The following is a 17,965-nucleotide window of genomic DNA, read 5'->3' as shown; positions in this document are numbered from 1 at the left end:
CCCCCAGGGCCTCCCAATCATGAGGCCTCCCCCAGGGCCAACTGTGACCCTGAATGCCACCCAGGTCCCCACTGCCTTTGGTCCAGGAGAGTACGGTGTCCCAGGAAACCACAAGCAAAACCGGCCGGCATGCCACCAAACCCTGGCATGAGCCCTCCACCCCTCTAGATCAGACTCCCGAGGGACCCCGTCAGAGGCCCGGCGGACACTCACCAGTCCAAACCCCCGAAGGCTCTGGACGCCTCTGGCCACCGGCGGGGCGTGCGGACTGCAGGGAGAGCTGATGCTCACCGGGGTCCCAGGAGGCTGGAGACGACCGGGGGGACTGGCGGGCTCCTCCCTGCCCTGCTCCTCTGGACCAGAGTTTCTGATGCTCGTGAGCTGATGTGGGCGGCTACGGTCGGCTCCGAGTGCCGGGACAGCACCGTCGTCGCTGTGCCATCTGTCCCACACGTGCATCTCACCGCATCCGCCAGAAACAGTCTCCTTTCCTTTGGACCCGTGGCAGCAGCCAGCAGCTGCAGGGCCAGGTAGCTGCTTGAGCTCTCAGAACTGGCCGTGCCTCCTGCGGGGCAGTCTGACTCCCAAGCCAGACTCCCGAGTCAGCTCCACAGTGCAGCAAGGAGCCCCCTGCTGTGTCTGTCCACGGCTGCGTGAGAAGAGGCGCTGGGGCAGCCCTTCGCCCAGCATCTCCCAGGACCTCCATTCTGGGTGTGAAGGCGCCTCAGGCCGGCAGGAGAGCCGCCTCCTGGGGGATCCTTGCCTGCTCTCGGGCTCCCCAGGGAGGGGCCTGGGCTGCCACTGGCCCTGGGCAGGACTTGGTGTCAGAGCCCCACCTCACACCTGCTCCTGGGGCCAAGGGAGGCCTCGGGAGGGCGGGGGCGGGGTTTCACACGCTCCCCGTGCCCTCCGTCGGGGGGTCTCTCTCCGATCCACTCCGCAGCCCACAGCCTGCCCTGGTGCCATGGTCATCCTCTTTTCTAAACAGCCTCGGCCTCAAAGATGAGCTTGAGTGGACACGTGCGTGTGCAATCCGCGTGGGTGTGTCCCCCCTGGATATCAGGGTTCTTCCCCAAACCAAACTCATCACTAATTCCATCCACCCTCCCGGAGCTGAGCTGAGCTGAGCTGAGCTGGGGAGACGGGCTCTGGCCTGTGGCCTGAGGGAGGCCCGTGCTGGGCTCCGTCCATCCTGACCCCGTCCATGACTCCTGGGGAGGGACGCGTGGACGGAGGCAGTGGTCACCGGTGTCACATGCCCATGCCCCTACGCAGACTGCGGTCTCCCAGACGTGGCGGGCGGCGTGGCCTGCCGGAGGGAGGGGACGCCCCCCTGTGAAGCCATGCTGTGCAAATCGCTCGGGGTCAGGCGGCCCACGAGGACTGTCCCAGTGTCTGAAGGTGTGGCCATCCAGGATTGCTGGTGGTGTCAGGGTTGGTGAGACGTGAGCTGGAACCTTGTTTTTGTTTGTTTCTGGAAAGCTCATCTCCAGTTGAAGTTCTAAGGGTGACTGTGGTGGGGCCCAGACAGCTGTGAACTCTCCTCACTGGAATCCCGAGGCCCCCTCTGGTCCCCTGGGCTCACCCCAAGGATGGGTGTGCTAGGCGCGGCCTGCGACTCGGACCCCTCGGGGCCCCAGGCGCCCTGCCTCCCCCCACCCAGGAGAGCCGGATGCAGAGTCCGTCCCACTGCCCCCTTCCAGCTCTCTTGCCCCGGCCCCTCGCCTCATCACTGCCAGGTCCCCTGCATCGCACAGGCCGAGGCTGCGGCAGCCAGCGGGGGACACGTCAACAGAGGGGGTGCTTCTCACACCCATCCCTGCTTCCAGGCAGCCGGACAGCTGCCCCTGGAGGCTCCCACCCCCTCCCAGAGCTCCGTCCCAACCAACGGGTTAGCATTAGCTAAACACACAATCGGCGTCAAACGTCCCTTTTTCGCAGCTTGTAGATACGACGGGTCCAGATCAGGACGCGGCCAGCGGAGGCCCAGACTCGGTGCTGGCAAAGCGCTCAGGCAGGTTCAGCGCCTGTAGGGAATTTCTGTTCTTGTGAACAGGAGACGCCAGCAAGAATGCCCTGGCCTCGGGCGGTGGGCACCCCCAGCCCAGGGCCACCGTGCCCGTCAGGCCTCAGCACCCGCCACCCCTGGCCCAGCAGGCCTTCCCTTTCCTGCGTGCTTCAGAACATCCCGGGCGCCTGACCTCCCGCCGCCAACGTGTCAGGGTAACGGCAGCCGTCAGGCCTTCCCTACTGTGAGCACCACCCACACGGGCCTTTGAGATGACAGCTCTGTTCCCTCCAAGGGGAGCGTCAGGGAGGGGAGTCTCAATTTCTGTCAAGGCTGAAAGGTGTAACACCAAGAAAGCAAACACAATCTCCCCCCCGGAGCATCCTGAGAGACAGTTCCGCGCCACCTGGCGTAGATGAGACAGGCCCCCCGCAAAGCGGGGCATCCCGGGGGGGAACCTCTGTGTATAATTGGAACGCATTTGCTTTTCCTTTCTCTCCTTTCCCCATTCTAATTTTTTTTTTTTTTTTTTGCATGTTTCTTTTTGAAAACGGACCCAGTGTGTAGCAGCCCGCATGACTGTGGCTGTTCTGGGGAGACGCTGGGGTGCGACGCACTCACTGCATCTCTGAGCGTTGCACGGTTAGACCAACGTTCCAACTGCTTTTGTAATCGTCAACAGCACAACTATTTTGTATTGTTGTTTGTATCATTTTGTACCAAAAAAAAAAAAAAGAAAAAGGGAAGAGCATTGATGTTTTCAACGTGTTTTCTAGCGCCAGGCGGTCTCGGCTCCAAACTGAGCGGCAGCTTCGCGGAGGGGCCGTGTGTGGGAGCGGGCTCGGGGTCCTGGCACGCTGCTCCAGGGCAGTAAATAAAGTCCCCCTGTTAAGTGGTCGCCTGACCCTGGCTTGTTTTTCTCCGAGTGTCCCATCCGCTCAGGGGCAGCAGATGGACGAACACGGGGGCTGAGGTGTCGAGAGGGGGTTTGAGCACCTGCTGTGTCTCAGGCTCCGCCCTAGGCTCTGAGGGCACAGACAGCAACAGGACCAGGCCCACTCCTCACACCCGTGAGGCCCCGGGGACGCGCACAGATGAAGGCCCACGGGCCATGTGTCTAAATGTGCCGCCATGTGTCTAAATGTGTCGACGTCCTTAGAAGGTCTAAACCAACCTAACACACCGCTCAGCGAGGTGTGCTCCCCCTCCTACCTTGGCGATACGCCTTCCTGCCACCATGAGAAGGCTGGGTCAAGTTCAGGGTTCTCCTGCCCCTCGGATTCTCTCAGGGCCCAGCCTCCTCCCCGCCTCCAGGGACTGCAGGCCCACCCCTGACGCCAGCCAGAAACCCACGGGCCAGCGGGTCCAGTCCTCAGCAGCTCTGGTCACGTGCCCCAGCCTGCCCTCGACCGCTGGCCACAAAAGGTGCACAGGGGAGCCCCCGGGTTCAGTGCCAGACTCGCTGGGGCTCTGCCCACCTCAGGGAAACAGCTCAGAAAGGCTGAGGGGCACCCCGCTCACCCCACTAATAAGTGGCACAGTCAGACCAGAGCCCCAGGGGCCCACCCTGCAGGCCAGGCTCCCAGCCCTGCCCCCCAGCCCCCACCCACTTCCAGGCCTCTCCTGGGACTCGAATCTGCAACCAGGACAAGGTGCGTAACAAAAAGTCACTCACATGAGTTGACAATTACAGGCGTGATCGGCGCTTGCTAATTTTGAGGGTGACGGCAGCTAATGACATTCACAATTAGGTAACTGCTGTGGGCCTGGGACAGGCAGTCGCTGGGGGGCACAGCTCCTTGTAATCAGACCCCCGGGGCCAGGACCTGGGGGGTTGGGGGGACAGTCTGCTTAAGGTCACCCCCTCCCAGCTCCACAGCAGAGGGCTGGCTAGAGCACAGGCTCAGCAGTTGTGGCGCACGGGCTTCAGTAGTTGTGGCTCACGGGCTCTAGAGCACAGGCTCAGTAGTTGTGGCGCACAGACTTAGTTGCTCCGCGGCATGTGGGATCTTCCCGGACCAGGGCTCGAACCCGTGTCCCCTGCATTGGCAGGCGGATTCTTAACCACTGCGCCACCAGGGAAGCCCTCCCCTGCCTCCTGTTTCTAGAGAAGCTGAAGTCTCCCAGGCCTCCCGGAGTCACAAAGGAGCAGCTCAAGAAGCTAATGATTAGGACCGAGAGTCACAGACTCAGGGGCTGACGCACATTCCTGAGCCATTTTACTGACACCGTAACTGCCACCAGAAGGAAAAGGCTGGCTGCGTGGTGACCAGGGAGCAGCCGTGACATAAGCTGCTCCACCTGGAGCAGAACTGAGTCTGTGGCACTCGAGACAACTGAGTCTTGTCTCTCGGTTCCAAGAACTGGCCTCAAGAGAATGGGATTAACATTATTGTTCATGTTAACCTATACCTTTGTGTAGCTCGTTCTGCCCGTATATGTAGGCAGGCAACTAAAGCTGTCAGCAAAGAGGTGCTGTCGACAGACCCACGTCGACATCCTCCACTCTGAGAATACGGCACCTATGTCTGCAGGAAGAAGTTACAGAAGCCAGGCCTTCACCCCTAATCCCATAGAAATGGAATGCTCTTCCAAGTGGGGATCTGTAAGCAGCTCTTTGCAAGAGGTCCCCTTGTCTTGTCACTAACCTTAAACCAGCCACCCCCATGCTCTACTCATCTCTGGCGCAAGCACACCTTTCAAATCTTTCGATCACACAATACCTTGCTTAACATGTTGCTTCTCTCCATAGATCAAAGAAGTAGAAATGAAGAATAAGTAACTAACAGACGCCCAGATCTCTTCCCCAGCTTCCCCTGCAGTAATCTCACGAACAAACTGCATGAACAGACAGCATCTAAAAGAAGGTCGCAAGGAGTCGACCATCCTGCACACAGTGGGGAATGGCGGCGACTCTGACCCCAGTGTCTCCGTGATTAACCGACATTACTGCCTCTTTTTCCTTAAAAAACTTTCACGGCTGAGCAGAATCTTGGGAGTAGGTTTAGGGGGACACTGAGTACGACGTTCCCCCACGTTGCTGGTTTTCTGATTAAAAGCACTGTTTTCCATTTCTACCAACACCTGCCTCTCCAGCATGGATCTCCAAACAGCGAGCGGCTGGACCTGAGTTCAGTAACATTTTTACCTAAGGAAAAAAAAAATAAACTTCCACCCTGAGCCCAATTTTAACCGATAATCTCAGGCTGGGCACTGCCTCACAAGAGCCAGGCACACTCTCGGCTCTCCTGGGCACGTCTCCGCGTCCTCTCCCACCTTCTCCCCGCCCCTAAGTGCCCCGAGAAAAGCTCCCCTCCCCCCTCACACACACGTTCCTCCCATCTACTCAGGGACGTGCCCCCAGGACAGCCCAAGGCTGGGCAGGGGAAGCGAGGGAGGGCTCGGTCATCACGACTCTGCCGTGCCAGACGCCCCAACACAGCATCTCACAGCGAGACGCGTGGGACGCGGGGACTCCCACTCCGCAGAGGATGGCGGCGGCCAACTTTGGGGCCAGTTTGACCTTGTTACTGTTTGCCAGGAACGTGCCGGCACCACCATGTTAAGTGAGCCCACTGCTCCCCGAGCCCAAGGGGCACAAGCACGAGCCCCGCACCCACACGCGCAGACCAAAGCCCGCCTCCTGCCCCAGCAGGCCCTTTCCCGAGGGCGGGAGAGCTGCCAGCTCACCGGGACCTGCCCCCACAGTACCCAGGGCCAGGCCTCTCCTGCACAGCCGCAAAGCACCTCAGACCAAGGCGGGCGGGGCAGTGCAGGAGCACAAGCAGGGTCTCCCCGTCCCTCCAAACTGCAACTTCAAGCAGCCTCCTCAGAGAGGGACGGGGCTCGTCCGGTCCCTGGGTGCATGGGTGGGAGCAGAGTAAGTGGTCCAGTCGGCCCCCTTCGGCAGCAGGACTGAGGCCCGGAGGCTCCCAGAGGGGCCCGCCCCGGAACGAGAGGACCTGAAGACCACCCCACGCTCCCCGACACCTGCTGCGCCAGCCAGCGGCCTCCCCCGCGGGGGGCCTAGGGGGCAGTAACCTCGTCCTGACTCAGGCCCTCAGGGGTTGTATCAGATTCGGGGCACTCTGCAGGCTGAGGGCCTCGTGAGCACTGCCTCATCTGGACAGCATTAGGCCTCGGAAAACAAGGACCCTCAAGGTTGACACTGAAAGCACAAGGCCCAGGACACCCGCTGAAGAGCCAAAGGAGTGGGGTGTGGCCAGACGCTGAGCCTGACAGACCACTCTCCGCCCTCCCAGCCCACGTGCCCCATCACATCCCCCAAATGCCCACCAATCCCGTCCGCAACCCAACCCCTACACTCACGCTCACTCAGACTCAGGTGCGCGCGCGCACACACACACGCACCCACGCACGGCTGTCCTGACTCACTTAGTTGGAGGGTGCTGACCGTGGTGCTGAACTCCAGCCGCCGGCCCCGCTCCGGTGTGGCCTCAGGACACGCCCACAGGAACTTCTGCCTGTTTAGGAAAAATCACCTGCTTGGAAATTTACCTCAAAGGCAAGAAGGGGGACAGAGAGGGGTGAGGTCTGGCCCCGCTGAGCCCCTGCCACAGGGACACTACTTCTCCAGGCCCTGCCCTGCTGGGCCGGGCAGTGGGAAGGGCGCCCGGGCAGCCAGGGCTCCACGTGAGCAGCAACCCCCCTGCAAAGCCCGGGAGACCCTCGTGGCCCTGAACGCTCAGACTTCTCCGTGGGGAAAGCACCCCCCACCCGCCCTGCGGTCCTCTCTGTCCTTCTTCCTTGTCTGATTCCTTGAACAACTTCATTATTTACGTTCACGTGTCTTACCCCAAGTTCTTCCTCTGGCCTATCTATACATCATAACAGGCAGCGACCTCCCTGGATGTCCCCACTGTGTTCCCAGCGTCCAGGGTGGCCTGGCCAGGAGGAGCTCACGTCCCAGCTGTCAAGACATGCTAACCAGGGCTTCCTTGGTGGCGCAGTGGTTGAGAATCCGCCTGCCAGTGCAGGGGACACGGGTTCGAGCCCTGGTCCGGGAAGATCCCACATGTTGCAGAGCAACTAAGCCCGTGAGCCACAACTACTGAGCCTGCGCTCTAGAGCCCGCGAGCCACAACTACTGAAGCCCGCACACCTAGAGCCCGCGCTCCGCAACAAGAGAAGCCACTGCGATGAGAGGCCCGCTCGCCGCAACTGGGGAGAGCCCACTCACAGCAGCGAAGACCCAACACAGCCAAAAGTAGAATAAATAAATTTATATTAAAAAAAAAGACATGCTAACCAGGCCCCTGGCCTTCCTGGGGCAGCAGCGAGTGTGTAGCCAGAGCCTGGCCAGAGTCAAGACCCGGCTGTGAGTCCAGCTCTGCTCCTCCTGGAGCTCCTGACCTTGGACAAGTCCCCTAAAGGGCTCCGGGCCAACACCACCTGCCCGGTGGGTGGTTGGGAAGGTGAACTGAGATGGGCTGCAGTCCCAGTGCCCAGGAGCACATTGGCGTGGCCCCGGGGTGTGTGGGCACCCAGGGGATCCACAGTACACGGCCAGCCCCCAGGGACATGCGCTGTGGTCGGCAAGTGTGCAGTGTGTACGCACGGGGGGAGGGGGGGTTTGTTCACAGAACTCACACCGTCCCCACTCACCACACACCGGGGCAGCCGGTGGGCACTTCACTCCGGTCCCATTGGCTGACACCTCTGCCCACTGCTGAACACTGAGAAAAGACTCGGGGTGACTTAGGGAGGGGGGCAAAGAAACTTCCAGAAGCATGCCGGCCCGAGTGGCCAGGCAGGGGGTGGAGGGGGAGAGCACTCTGCACCTGGAGCCAGGAGTGGGTCTATGCTTGCACCCTGGCCTTTTCCTTCCTTTTAAACTTCTGGAACGGTTGCCATGGAAACTCAGAGGCCGGTGGTCAGGAGTAGCTGAGGAGTAGGCAGCAGCCGGGCACCGGTCAGCTGGGCCTGCTGGGAGGGCCAGGTGGGACCAGTCACCCACCTCCCTCCCCAACCCTCCACCACCACCAGAAAGAAAACCTGGGGAACCTCCCTGGCAGTCCAGTGGGTAAGACTTCGCCTTCCAGTGCAGGGGGTGCGGATTCGATCCCTGGTCGTGGAGCTAAGACCCCACAGGCCTCACGGCCAAAAAACCAAAACATAAAACAGAAGCAATATTGTAACAAATTCAATAAAGACTTTAAAAAAAAAAAAAAGTCCACATCCAAAAAAACAAAACACCTTAAAAAAAGAGAGAAAGAAAGAAAACCTGGGTTCAGGGCCTCTCTTGGGAAGCTGCAGGGTTTCCCTCCCTCTGGGCTGGCAAGTCAGGGCTACAGATGTGGGGGAATCCATGCGAGGCTGCTGGACGTGAAGGGCCGGTGACCACGCCTGGAAGAATCTGACGGGTCTTTGCGCCCTCACGGGCACGTGCCCTCTGCAGGACGGCGGGCGCCAACCCCTGCACCCCCACCTCATCCTCCGTTAGCAAGACAGGGTGACCCCGGGCGGCTGGTCAGCTACAAGCGGTGGACAGGGATGGGCCAGGCCACTTCAGGGCCTGAGGACGCTCATCTCTGCGCGTGTGTCTGCTTTTTGCCTGCTCTGTCAGGCCAGCCTAGGACTCTCCACAGTGGAACCCAGGCGGCCCGTGGGAAGAGCCTTTGTGGGGTCCCGGGGCCTTTCTTTTATACCTTCTGTCTGGCGGTGTGGGTGACGAAATAAAAATTTACGTTTTAAGGCAAACGAGAAAAACTCATACTTTTTTTCTCTGCCCTTTGGCCTCCTGCCTCCCCTCCGGGGTGCATTACGCATTAACCAGACCTCCCCAACAGCGGAAATACCTGCGCAGCCATAAAGGTCAATTTTTCTTCTTCTGGTACCAGCCACGTAATTCCCTAAAAGATAACATTCCTTTCTTAGTCCCGTAAGGGGGCCTCAATGAGGCCCTGTACACTCGTCCTGTACGTGCAGACGTCTTTGGTGGACTTTACGGACAAGGCCACTATATCACTTCCCTTAAAGATAATGACTGGTGCAGAACAGACTAATCAGATGACCTGGGGAGATACGGGGCTGCACCTAATGAAAGTTCTCAGCTTAAATACTTACTCGTGACCTTGTTAACGTCACCAGCTGTATTACCTGTGCCCTGCCCATTCCACCCGATTATTGGTTTGGTTTTTGCGTTACCAAACGTGTGACTGAACCTCTGATAAAATTCATGACTAGGGGACTTGAAACCACTGACCAAATACACAGTTGTATAAGATCAATGATTGTAATAGTGTAGCTCTGGATGTGGGACAAAGCGACAAGAGGGAACTGTTTCCTGGACCACGACAGACTGTGAGACAGGCGGCCAGAGGCTTGGGCTATTGTTAACGGGGCCTGGTCCAGGAACAGCCCATCGAGTGGCCCATCCATGGCATCCTCACCTGACCAGGGAATGAGCATTCCTAGCGCCATGGGACAAATTGGTCATGAAATGCCTCCCAAACCTGGGTAGGAATTAAGACCGAAAGGGAGGGGATTGTACACAAAGACCGCTGCCCACCATCCAGCTCTACGAGAATCAAGTCAGCCACTGGCGTCGCTGACCTAACAGCACATCCGGAAAGGAACTCAGAGCGGAGATCAAGGCGGAACTGGCCCTCAGGAAGTACTTTCAGGAGAAAATTTTATGAGCCCCGTTTCTCGCCTCTTCCCATACTTAGAAAAGCACTAAAACCATGAGCTAAGAGATCTGTTCCTGGAGAACAGCAGTGACCTTCTACCAAACTGTGTGCTTGGGTGCATGTACACCATCGTCAAAATCACATGTACGTGTGCTGACCTCCCCCCTCACCTCTTCTCAACAGTCCTCAGAGCCCCCTGAGAGGCGTCTGTCTCCTGGGTTATAACCCTCAGGCCGGCACCAATAAAAGTGTCCATTTCTTTCTTTGACTACTGATCAGCCTTTTCATCCACACGGAGGCGTGCCCATGCTTTTTAATAACATTTCGGTAGCTTTTCTGGAGCCTTCTGGATGCACGGACTCGTCGCCCACTCCCGCCAGGCCTGGGGGGCCAGGTGCATAGCTGCCCCGCGGGGGCAATCAGCTTAGTAACAGAGCCTCTGGTCCCTACACCTGGGGGCGCCAGCCAGGTTTTCGCCCCTCCTCCCGGGAGGTGAACTGCGGCGCGAGGCGTCTCACCGCCAAGGACCTGAGAAGCACGCGCCCCGGCGACCCTCCGCCGGTGCCCCCACCCGCGTGCACCGCAGCCCCGCCGGCTCAAGCGCCCCGCCCGCCCCACCGTGGGTCACGTGCGCCTCCCCCCTCGCTGCCCCGTCCCCACCCCACCTGCCCTCCACCCCGTGCGCCCCGCTCCCGCGAGCCGGTGGGGCGTCCTGGTCCCGCGGCCCCACACCGCCACCTGGCGGCCCGGCCTGGGATGCGCGGAAGTGGTCCCCGCGTGGCCCCCAGGACGCACCGGGCTCCGCAGGGCGGTGGCCTCGGGCGAGCCCATTCCCATTCTCCCTCCGGCCTGCTTCCTTGCCCTGCTGGTCCTGGCCTCTGGCACAGACCCGCCGCTGCATTGGGACGGGTCCCGGAGAGCGCCCCAGAGACCCCACGCCCGCTGGTGAATTAGCATCTCTGGTCCCTCTGCCCAGGGGGCTGCAGTTAGGGCTCTTAGGTTAACCCCACTTCAGAGCTGAGGACACTGAGGCCCAGAGGGTGAAATGCTGTCTGCATCCAGAGGCGGGGGTGTGAGCCCCGACTCCGCGCTGGGGGGTCAGGGGGCCCTGGGCCGGCCCTGCCAGGAACACAGCAAGTGCGGATGCTGTGGGGCAAGGCCTGGAGACCCCACCCCTTCTTCTGGTGCCCAAGTGAGAAGCCTCAGTCCGAGGATGTCACCACCCCCTCAACCTACTTCTCCGAATGTCTCCCTTCTTCCAGAAACCCCTGACATGCCCTCGCCCTGAGTTTGCAGAGGCCCCCTGAGGGGGACGGCCCCTCCCCTCCGCTCTGGTGTGGGTCCTTGGCCCAGCCAGGCTTGGGGGCTACACCAGGCTTCCTCGCTGAGTCTGCCCGGGGAGGGGAGCAGAGGGGAGGGACCATGAGGGTGGGAGTACTCGGACAGGTTCTTTCCAGGGTGTAGTCTGCAATGTTGGGGGGTCTTCGGTCCTTCCTCAAACTCCTGGGAGCCAGTTCTCAGGGCTGGGCTGGATGTGCAGGCCTGGTTGAATTGACAAGTGAAATTCTTGTCACCACCCTGCCCCAACACGTCCAAAAAAGGCTCAGTGCTGGCCTTCAGGCACAGCTGGATCCAAGTGCTCCAAGAACACCACTCTCGTGTTCTGTACTGGCCTCACTTTGAGCCAAGCTCTCGAGAAGCAGCAGTCTAGGTGGCCCTAGGCAGAAAAGCTGACCTCCTACCAGCCCCTTTCTGTGGAGTGCCTGCATCCCTCCCCTCCCCTCCCGCGCCCAGTCCCCCCAATCCTTGCACACTCTCTCTTCCTTAGCACGCCCCAGCCTGCCGCCACTGCGCAGCAGCCACCGCCGCCCATCCCCCAGGAGTATAAGTATGCTCCAGCATCTCCCGTCTGATCCCCATGCGTCCCCATGCCCATCCCCTCTCCCCACTCGCTCCCCACTCAGCACAATCCCAACTGCAGGCCCCCCAGCTTCCTTGGGCAGCTGCTCACCCCTCTCTGGCACCCCTTGTCCCCAGCCTGATGATTAACCTTGTCCTGGCCCCGAACCCTTCACGTGGCACCCCAAGGACTCTGCAGCCAAACTTTGCCACACACCCCCTGCCCTGGACGACACTTGCAGACGCTGTGGGAACTGCGGGTCCCCCACCCCTCATCTGTCCAGCGCCAGGACGTGTCCGCCTCCCTCCCAGCCACTGCCACCTACACCTTCCTCCTGGCCACATCCCATCCAAGCCAGTCCCCCCCTAGAAACACAGCTTCATTTTTTATCCACATTCCCTTATTTCTGCGCCTTTACCGAGATACTGCGGATGCACGGTAAACTGCCCGTATTTCCAGCGTGCCATCTGAAATGTTCCGACGCTTGTACGCACCACCACAATCAAGGTGACAAACATCCCAGGACCCCAAAGGTTCCTCGCACCCTTTGCAGGACTCCCCCCAGCCCCCAGGCCACCCCAACGCTCCACATAAAGGAAACCCCACGGGGCCCTCTGGCCAGGCTGCGTTCCCTCATCATCACCCCCATCACCCCAAGACTCATTGTGGCACCCAGCGGCCCCTCCCTGTAGGAACAGGCCAACATATCCCTTCACCTGTAGAGGGACAGTCAGGGTTCCTCCAGTTTTTAGCCGTTTGAGATGAAGCCGCTATGAAAACTCGTGTACAACCTTTGCACAGACGGCTCTTCCATTCCTCTTGGGTGAGAGCCCAGGAGTGCGTCGGCAGGGTGTGGGAGTGGACGTGGTCATAACACACATCTCACTTCTGAAGCAACTGCCCAGGGCCATGCATCCTGCAGCCCCGCAGCTCCCGGGCCCTCATCCTCCCGGCACTTGGCACGGCCAGTCTTTTCCCGATGGTGTGCTGCTAGCATCTCTCTGTGCTTCTAATTTCCAAACAAGCACACAAAGTGTGCTTGCCTTTCTCCCCAGCTGCACCAGCAGGAGAAGCCCTGTCCTCCCAACACACACACACAAACACCCCTCTGCCCAGGCCGCGGCCTCCGCTACGCCCTGCCACCCGGTGGGCTCCTGGCCACCTCTTCCAGCCCAAGGCCAACCCCCTCTGCGACGGCGCCCAGCCCTCTCACAGGCACTTGCTGAACAAATACATTTTAGAAAAGCAATGGATCTGTGCAGGCCTGTTCCCCTCAGAAACAGAGAGAGTCTGGCAGTTAGGACTTAAAGCCTGATACAACCGCCTCAAGAGACAGCTAAATTTGTAAGGAGGAACGTGACTTGTTTCCCTTGCGAGTCTCCGAAGGAAACAGGACACGTCCCCTTGGGCTGGTCCTTCCTGGGCCAGGTGACCCAGGTGAGGCCAGAACGATCTGGAGGACAGAGAGGCTGCCAGCCTGTCGCTGTGGAAGGGGAGCTCGGAAAGGCTGCTTATGGCCTGGGGCTAAGAGCATACCTCCACCGTGAGAGCATGCACTGGTTGAGCACTTGCTGTATGCAAGGCATGAAGGCTACGCAGGACTCAAAGGGGTCCCCAAGGCTGCTCAGATCGACAGAACATGAGACCAGAACAGCTGCCTTGTGGCCTCGGATAGCGGGACGGGCAGGGCTGAGGGACACTGGGTGGACTGTTGTTTCTTTTAGATGAAGTTTTTTTGTTTTTTAATTTTTTTTTAATGCTTTATTTGTTCAGCTGTAATAAGTCATTTTAAGACCTCTGTGTTCTCAGATATGTTTTCTTTCTTTCCCTTTTTTCTCTCTCTCTCTCTCTTTAGGCTACATTGGGTCTTCGTTGCTGTGCACAGGCTCCCTCTAGTAGTGGTGAGCGGGGGCTACTCTTTGTTGCGGTGCGCGGGCTTCTCATTGCGGTGGCTTCTCTTGTTGCAGAGCATGGGCTCTAGGTGCACGGGCTTTGGTAGTTGTGGCACGCAGGCTCAGTAGTTGTGGCTCGTGGGCTCCAGAGCGCAGGCTCAGCAGTTGTGGCTCACGGGCTTAGTTGCTCCGCGGCATGTGGGATCTTCCCGGACCAGGGCTCGAACCTGCGTCCCCTGCACTGGCAGGTGGATTCTTAACCACTGCGCCACCAGGAAAGTCCTCTTTTCGACAAAAGTTTACACTTGGAGACCACAGTTGTGACAGAAGGGAAAACAAGTGAACTGTGGATAATCACAAGATTTGCCTTGATAACAGCATTCCCAGAAGATCACAAGCTGTCTCCTACTTAGCACACCTATCCCGAGACACTCGCGTGCCTTCCCGCGTGGCACCACGTCACCTGCCCAGGTGGAGCCGAGGCCCCACCCATGGGGTCCGACGCTCAGCTCTGGAGTCTTTCCCCCACGCTCTCCTGAGGTACACTTCACACACGCTAAAACACACAGATCTTAACCTGTCAGCCTAACCTTTCACACGTGTTCACACCCACGTGACCACTGCCCGGATCCCGACGGCACTTCCATCAGCCCAGAGGGCCCGGGGCCCCTCCAGCCTGGGGAACGCGCTCGGACGCCTGTCACAGCTGGGAGTTCTGCCCGTTCTCGAGCTACAGGCGAACGAACAGGGTCGGGTGAGCGGGGGCTTCCGCGGCGGGCTTCTCCCAGCGTAATTCTCAGGAAACTCGTGGGTACGTTACTGACCGCATCATCAGCGCGTTCCGCTTACTCCCGGGGAGTATCTCACTGAATAAATACCCTCTGGTTTTCCCCGCGCTCACCTTCCGATGGACACGCGGGCCGTCCCCATTTTACCCCGTCAACGAGCAGAGCCTCGGTGAGCATCCTCGCAAGGTGTCTCCGGAGGACAAGGCACCCACTTCCCTGAGTAGACGCAGAGGGGCGCGACTGCGGGGTCACGCGTGTTTACGTTACCAGGCGTGACACGGTTTCCCGAGTGGCTCCGCCACGTTACACACTGACAGCCTGTGTGAAGCTCCACCCACACACAACACCGTCAACCTTTATCATCTGAGCCAACGTGGGCGAGTGGTGGAATCTCACCTGGTTTTGTGTTTCTCCGATGACCCGTAACGACGAGCACCTTTTCATCTGCCTGTTGGCTCACGGGCAGCCCTTCCATGAAGTACCTGTTCAAGGGTCTCGCACGTTCTTTACCAAGTTGTCTTCTGACTGCTGAGCTGTGGAATTCTTTGTATATTCTGGACACGGGTCCTTTGCCGGGCGTACACTTCGCAAGTATTTTCTGGAAGTCTCTGGCTTGCCCTCTCACTGTCACAAGAGCATCTTTCGATGAGAGAAAGTTTGTAACTTTAAAGTCCAATTTTCCAATGTGTTCTCTGTGGTTTGTGCCTTCTATGCCCTTAGAAATCCCTGCCCGCTCCCACGTCATGACGATCTCCGACGTTTTCCCCCAGAAGCTTTGCAGTTTTAGCCCCCGTTTCCAGGCCTGTGATCCATCTCGAAGTGATACCTGTGGTGTGCGGGCTCACGTTCCCCCCACCCACCCACAGGGCATCCGGTCGCACCAGCGAAAACCTAGTGACCGTAACGTATGGATGCCTTTCTGGACTCTCTGTTTTGTTCGTGGATCCTGTCTGTCTTTACGCCAATACCACGCTGTCCCAATTACTGCAGCTCTACAGGAAGTCATGAACTCTAGGGGTGGAAATACTTCAATTTTGTTCTAGATTGTCTTGGCTATTCTAAGTCCTCTGCAGATTCATGTAAGTTTCTAGAATCAGATTGTCAGTTTCTATGAAAATTGCTGGGATTCTAACCGGGACAGCATTGAATCAGTTGGGAGAGAACCGCTATCTTCACAATACTGGGTCCCCTCCGGGGGTACAGCGAAGTTTCTCCCTTTAGGTCTCCTTTCGTCTAATTTCAGGGTAACGATCTTAGACATCTTTAACTGTATGTGTTCCCACGTATCCCAATGTTCCTGGTGGTGGTGTTAATGCTACTTTTCTAGCTTTTTGCTGCTGGCTAAGGGATTACGGTTGATTCTGGATCCTGACCTTGCACCCCGAAATCTTACAAAACGCACAAGCACCGGAACCGTTGCAGCGCCGTGCGCATGGATTCTTTTGGGATTTCTGTGCACTCGACTGCGTTGCCTCAGGGTCCTGCCCTCACCTTCAGTCCTCATTTCTCTCTCTCGCCTTTCTGCCCGCCTGGGACTGCAGTTCCCTGGGGAATGGACGTGGTGAAAGCAGACGTCCTTGTCGTGGCCCTGGCCCATCCCCACAGCACTCTACCCCAAGCCCACAGAGGACGCGAATCGGACTTCGGACAACTGGTAAGGTGTTGTGCTGAAACAACAGCACCCGGCGTCCACAGGAGGGAGAAATAACGGATAAAGGCGCCTCGAGGCTGCTGGCCACGCTTCTGCCAGGGATCATCCCCGGCAAGCGTCAGTCTGTGCCTCGGCGAGGCCCCTGGCAGAACGACTGGGCCCAGGAAGACGTGCAGAGAAGCCGGAACTAAAGCTATTGCACCTGCAGAAACCCAAGCGCTGCTGCCCTTTACTGACTGACCTAGTTTATTTCAGGCCAAGAACTTAGTGAAAACAAAGTATTAGTCGTGACAGAAAGTCCAAGCATGACCTAATTAATCAACCGCCTTGGGCGTTTTCATGCAGGGGGAAGACTGGAAGTCATGCCCCTGGTACTCCCTGCTCAGGCTCTGAAAATTCAGATTTAGTTTCTTTCATCATCCAAAATCACAGGCTAAGTTACAGGTTGAGCTGCAATCCCCCCCTCCCTTAAAAAAAAAAAAAAAAAAAATAAAAACAGAAGCCTATGCCGGGGTTGTGTGGCGGTCCTAACACTCCAGGACCTCAGAACATGACCTTATTTGGACACAGAGTCTTCACAGAGGTCATCAAGTTCAAATGAGGTCACTAGGACGGGCCCTCATCCAAACGACTGGTATCCTGTGAAAAGGAGAAACTCGGACACAAAGACAGATGCACCCACGGCGAAAACACCACGGAAAGGTGAAGGGGCGACGCTTCTACGCCCCAAGGAACATCCAAGATGCCCGCGACCACCAGAAGCCAGGGGACCAGGGCACGTCCTCCACCACCGCACTCAGAACCAACACGGCCCACACACCTGGGTCTCGACTTCAGCCTCCAGAACGGAGACGACCAAAACCTGTGGTCTCGGCCACCCGGTCCATGGCGCTCCGTCACAGCAGCCCCAGGCAACTGACGCAACAGGCACCAGAATGAGACCGTACCTCGTAAGTAAGCCCACGGATCATGGGAGATCCAGCAAACTCGTCAAAATTAACGTGAAAGCCAGATGCCGAAAACCATCACGCCAGGGACAGGGTCTGTGGCTCGAGAGGCCGAGCGCTGGTGGGGACTCAGGCGGCTAAGCCTCTGAAAGGGGGGCCCCTCGGGAGCTATGGTTCATCGAGGCCAACCTGTCATGCTCACCGCCACACGGGGAGGGGCCTCCGGAGACCCCGCCCTCCCCATCCAGGGGGTGGGTCCACATCAGGGCTGGGGCTGCCCCCCCCCACCCCAGATCTCCCCCACCCCTCGCCTTACCTTCCCTCTCCCAGGGGTGCCCCTGTGCCTCTGCACGGACGGGAGCCCGGCGTCCACGCTGCGCAAGTCCATCTGTGTCCGACGTGGGGAGCCCCAGGCTGAGGGCAAGGCCTGAGCTCGGCTTCCGGGCCCTCGGACGTGACCCACCGGGTCCTACTCTGGAGCACGCAGGTCCTGTCCTTGGAAGTGAGGCTATTTCTACCAGATTCGCTGGGTTTTAGACACTGATTCTAACAAGTAGCTCATAAATACACACCTCAGCGGAACCAGAGCTGAATCTCTGGCAGCAGAATCTACAACTGGAAAACTGGGAAAAATAGGCAAAACAAATACAGATAAATTTGTTTTTAATAAAGGAGTTAATTTTCTTTCAATCCTATATAAAACAATAGCAATTAAAAACTTCATTTCTGAAAGTAAAATATTTACATATGAACAAGTAACTGTGCAAAATTTACATGAAAAAATGGAAAGACAGGGATTTCCTAAAAGACAAAATAAAAGGTGTAACAGTTTTCAGGCGTTGGTAAAAAATACTGATCAGCATTCAGTTCACACGCGCGAATAAAGTCTAACGTGAGAATTCACACGAGAAAGCCGAAGTATTTACAGTCATAAAAGTACTATCAATAGACAATTTAATACAATAACCTCTGAAAATATAAAGAACCAATTAGTATATTTGTAATAAAAAAATAGGTACAAAGAAGGGGCTTTTGCTCTGGACGTCTGTGAAGCGAGTCCACAGCTTGCACACAGCCTCTTAGCAAACTAATCATAGCTGCACAGCCGTCCTCACGCTGTGCGCCGC

At 58.0% G+C, this 17,965-nt stretch overlaps 1 long non-coding RNA gene across 1 annotated transcript; it reads right to left on the bottom strand.

Annotated features, from left to right (window-relative positions):
• Window positions 1–6,163: 6,163 nt before the first annotated feature.
• On the bottom strand, window positions 6,164–17,540 carry LOC113609510 (uncharacterized). The gene is made up of 3 exons (XR_003428656.1): window positions 17,155–17,540; window positions 6,404–6,492; window positions 6,164–6,176 (listed from the first exon to the last, which is right to left on the bottom strand). It is a non-coding gene; the product is annotated as an uncharacterized LOC113609510 (long non-coding RNA).
• Window positions 17,541–17,965: the final 425 nt, after the last annotated feature.

Source organism: Aethalodelphis obliquidens, unplaced genomic scaffold (genome assembly GCF_003676395.1).
Source record: "Aethalodelphis obliquidens isolate GAN/ISIS:26980383/991018 unplaced genomic scaffold, ASM367639v1 scaffold57, whole genome shotgun sequence".
Lineage (NCBI taxonomy): Eukaryota > Metazoa > Chordata > Mammalia > Artiodactyla > Delphinidae > Aethalodelphis > Aethalodelphis obliquidens.
This window is presented reverse-complemented; position numbering and strand designations above follow the sequence as displayed.